We start from the raw sequence: 4,658 nt of genomic DNA, 5'->3' as shown, positions 1-4,658 counted from the left end.
AATCTCATTAATTAGGAGGCTGAGACAGGAAGATTTTAGGTTTGTGGCCAGTCTGAGCAACTTAGTGAGGCCCTCAATGACTTAGTAAGAACATGTTTAAACATAAAAAATAAAATATTGATAGAGTATATCTTAGAGGTACAATGCCCCAGAATTCAGTCCCAGTACCACAAAACCAAAAACCAAAACATTGGGCCCATAGGAAGATTCCCTTCACTGCTATTTTTCTTGGATGATCCTGATTGAAGTTGACTTGGTACACATATGACTGGTAACATTATGTCAGGTAGAACTATTTATACAGTAGGTCTGACTTCTTTATTTCTTTGTAAACTGAGCATTGGTATCTCCCTATAAGACCATAGGAATAGGTTAAAGGAATAGAGATAGTCTACCTATGTTGGCCAGAGAATTCTGAGCTTCCTGATCATGCAGTTCTCTTATGTATTTAGACCCTTATATCTTGGCTAATCTATAACACTGTCACTTGATGGTAGAGTGCACTGCATACCCCCTAATTTATGATTTAGTAGATGAGAAGATGCCCAGTTCATGATGTAATAGAGGTTGCTAGTTTCATTCTGTAATCCGATATTAAATTTCTACCAGGACCTGATATTAACCTAGGGTATATATATTTTTCCCTGGATGCAAATAGTCTCTTTAAAAGGATATATTCATTTGCTCTCAAATCCTGAGGAAGCACACTATAATTTATGTACTGGTAAATTCTCAAGACACCTTCAGCATTTCTACTTACTAAATTTACTTCTGTCTTTCTTTGGAGATGCTGGATCCTAAAACCTACCTGGCAGAGCAGCAGCCACTATAACCTGGATCAGCTTCAGAATCTACTTACTGGAGGCCTTTTAACTGGGCAATAAATGGTTTGGAAGTATACCCTCAAATGAAGCACATGTGGCCTCCAAAATTGAAGGTAGCCAAAAGTGTAGTTTGTGCTTATTTCTTTGTGTTAACATGTATAAGAGAAAACTTGTATTCTCAGGATTGTCACCAAGGGATCAGGTCCAGATATTTTTATGGGGTCTATCTCCTAATGTTTGGAACACATAAATCTTAATAAGGCTTTTAAGGTAGTTGCCACCTTTTACTCATGAAGACCAATTAGCATGATGTCATCTAAGTCCTAGTAGGCCAACACAATGCTCTGGGAAGTTATAATATGGCCCAGGTCTCTGAAGGTTAGATAATGATAGAAATCAGGAGAATTGAGAGGAAAATGGCGGCCGCGCTTTTGGAGGGGAGGTTTTGAGAGGGGAGGAGGAAGGGCGCCAGACAGGGGAGACGTTCCGGGCAGTGAGCACTGAGGCTGCGCTTGCCATTAGGTGCTCTGCCCGCCGCCAACATGTCGGGGAAGGAAGACATCACTTTGGCCACAGAAATTGGTTCGCCTCCTCGTTTTTTCCATATGCCAAGGTTCCAGCACCAGGCCCCTCGACAACTATTCTATAAGCGACCTGATATTGCACAACAGCAAGCAATGCAACAGCTTACCTTTGATGGAAAATGAATGAGAAAAGCTGTAAACTGAAAAACCATAGACTACAATCCGTCTGTAATTAAATATTTGGAGAATAGAATATGGCAAAGAGACCAGAGATGCAGGTTATTATAATGATCTTGCCCCTCCTATAGGAATGTTGAATAATCCTATGAATGCAGTAACAACAAAATTTGTTAGGACATCCACAAATAAAGTGTCCAGTATTTGTTGTGAGGTGGACTCCAGAAGGAAGATGGTTGGTTACTGGAGCTTCTAGTGGAGAGTTCACCTTGTGGAATGGACTTACTTTCAATTTTGAAACGATATTACAGGCTCATGATAGCCCAGTGAGGGCCATGACTTGGTCACATAATGACATGTGGATGTTGATAGCAGACCACGGAGGATATGTGAAATATTGGCAGTCAAACATGAACAACGTCAAGATGTTCCAGGCACAGAAGGAGGCGATTAGAGAGGTCAGTTTCTCACCCACGGATAATAAATTTGCTACATGCTCTGATGACGGCACTGTTAGAATCTGGGACTTTCTTTGTTGCCATGAGGAAAAAATTCTCCAAGGGCATGGTGCTGATGTGAAATGTGTAGACTGGCATCCATCCAAAGGGTTAGTTGTTTCAGGAAGTAAAGATAGTCAACAGCCAATCAAGTTCTGGGATCCCAAGACTGGGCAGAGTCTTGCAACACTTCATGCTCATAAAAACACAGTAATGGAAGTGAAATTGAACCTCAACGGCAATTGGCTACTCACAGCATCACATGATCATCTCTGTAAGCTTTTTGACATCCAAAACCTGAAGGAAGAGCTTGAAGTATTCTGGGGTCATAAGAAGGAAGCCACAGCTGTAGCCTGGCATCCTGTTCATGAAGGACTTTTTGCCAGTGGAGGATCCGATGGTTCCTTGTTGTTCTGGCATGTTGGGGTCGAGAAGGAAGATGGAGATGGCTCATGAAGGAATGATCTGGAGTCTAGCCTGGCATCCTCTTGGACATATTCTGTGTTCAGGCTCAAATGACCACACTAGCAAATTCTGGACTCGAAACTGACCAGGTGATAAAATGAGAGATCGATATAATCTCAACCTATTACCTGGAATGTCTGAAGATGGAGTAGAGTATGATGACCTTGAACCTAATAGCCTGGCAGTAATTCCAGGGATGGGAATACCAGAACAACTAAAATTAGCTATGGAACAAGAGCAAATGGGGAAAGATCAATCGAATGAAATTGAAATGACAATTCCAGGTTTAGATTGGGGTATGGAGGAGGTAATGCAAAAGGATCAGAAAAAAGTTCCTCAGAAGAAAGTTCCTTATGCAAAACCTATTCCTGCTCAGTTTCAATAGGCCTGGATGCAAAATAAAGTTCCAATCCCTGCTCCTAGCGAGGTGCTGAATGACAGAAAAGAGGACATTAAATTGGAAGAAAAGAAAAAAACACAAGCAGAAGTTGAGCAGGAAATGGCTACGTTGCAGTACACTAACCCACAGCTGTTGGAGCAACTTAAAATTGAAAGACTTGCGCAGAAACAGGCTGAGCAGATTCAGCCCCAACCCTCATCTGGCACTCCTCTCCTTGGACCCCAGCCCTTCCCAGGACAAGGTCCAATGTCTCAGATTCCTCAAGGTTTTCAACAGCCCCATCCATCTCAGCAGATGCCAATGAACATGGCTCAAATGGGGCCACCAGGTCCGCAGGGACAGTTTAGACCCCCTGGACCCCAGGGACAAATGGGACCACAAGGTCCTACACTACATCAGGGAGGTGGGGGACCACAAGGATTCATGGGACCACAAGGAACCCAGGGCCCACCGCAGGGCCTGCCACGACCGCAGGACATGCATGGGCCCCAAGTAATGCAGAGGCATCCTGGACCTCATGGCCCTTTGGGACCTCAAGGGCCACCTGGATCACAGGGTGGTTCTGGCCCTCAGGGTCATATGGGCCCTCAGGGTCCACCTGGACCACAGGATCATATAGGCCCTCAAGGTCCTCCTGGTCCCCAGGGCAACTTGGGCCCACAGGGGCCTCCTGGTACTCAAGGTATGCAGGGACCACCTGGTTCCAGAGGAATGCAAGGACCTCCTCATCCTCATGGGATCCAAGGTGGGCCAGGGTCTCAAGGGATCCAAGGCCCTGTGTCTCAGGGACCTCTGATGGGATTGAATCCAAGAGGAATGCAAGGGCCTCCGGGCCCCCGGGAGAATCAGGGTCCTGCTCCCCAAGGGATGATGATGGGCCACCCACCTCAAGAGATGAGAGGACCTCACCCTCCAAGTGAACTGCTGGGGCACGGCCCTCAGGAAATGAGAGGGCCTCAGGAGATGCGAGGCATGCAGGGGCCTCCACCCCAAGGATCAATGCTGGGTCCTCCTCAGGAACTGTGAGGGCCTCCTGGATCACAAGGTTTCAAGGGCGCAGAGAAGAAAGCTTCAGAAGGGGGGCCCCCCAAGGCATGAGGGCCGTGCACCCCCAAGAGGGAGGGATGGCTTCCCTGGGCATGAAGACTTCGGTCCAGAAGAGAGTTTTGATACTTCTGATGAAGTGGCCCGGGCACGCAATCTCAGAGATCGGGGTCGGGGTGCCCCACGAGGAGGAAGGAAGGGCTTACTCCCCACCCCCGATGAGTTCCCTTGCTTTGAAGGAGGACGGAAGCCAGAGTCCTGGGATGGAAACCGAGAGCCGGGGCCAGGTCATGAACATTTTCGTGAAACTCCCCACCCTGATCACCCCCCGTATGACGGTCATTCCCCAGCCAGCAGAGAGCGCTCTTCTTCTCTCCAAGGCATGGACATGGCATCGCTGCCTTCCTGAAAGCGCCCCTGGCATGATGGGCCAGGCACTTCCGAGCACAGGGAGATGGAGGCTCCTGGGGGCCCTTCTGAGGACCGAGGAGGCAAAGGCCAACGGGGCCCAGGACCTTCCCAGAGAGTGCCAAAATCTGGGCGGTCCAGCTCCTTGGATGGAGACCACCACGATGGATACCACAGAGACGAGCCTTTTGGGGGCCCTCCAGGCAGTGGCACCCCTTCTCGAGGGGGCAGGAGTAGCAGTAACTGGGGTAGAGGGAGCAACATGAACTCTGGCCCGCCAAGGAGAGGCACTTCAAGGGGTGGTGGGAGAGGTCGGTAA

The 4,658-nt window shown here is 48.0% G+C and overlaps 1 pseudogene across 1 annotated transcript; it reads left to right on the top strand.

Moving 5' to 3' along the window:
• Window positions 1–1,366: 1,366 nt before the first annotated feature.
• LOC308276107 (pre-mRNA 3' end processing protein WDR33-like) lies at window positions 1,367–4,658 on the top strand (annotated as a pseudogene). The gene is made up of 2 exons: window positions 1,367–3,904; window positions 3,937–4,658. The product of its transcript is annotated as a pre-mRNA 3' end processing protein WDR33-like (transcript).

This window comes from Muscardinus avellanarius (assembly GCF_963383645.1).
Source record: "Muscardinus avellanarius genome assembly, chromosome: 17".
NCBI classification, from domain to species: Eukaryota; Metazoa; Chordata; class Mammalia; order Rodentia; family Gliridae; genus Muscardinus; species Muscardinus avellanarius.
Note: the sequence above shows the minus strand (reverse complement) of the source record. Positions and strands in the feature narration are given on the sequence as shown.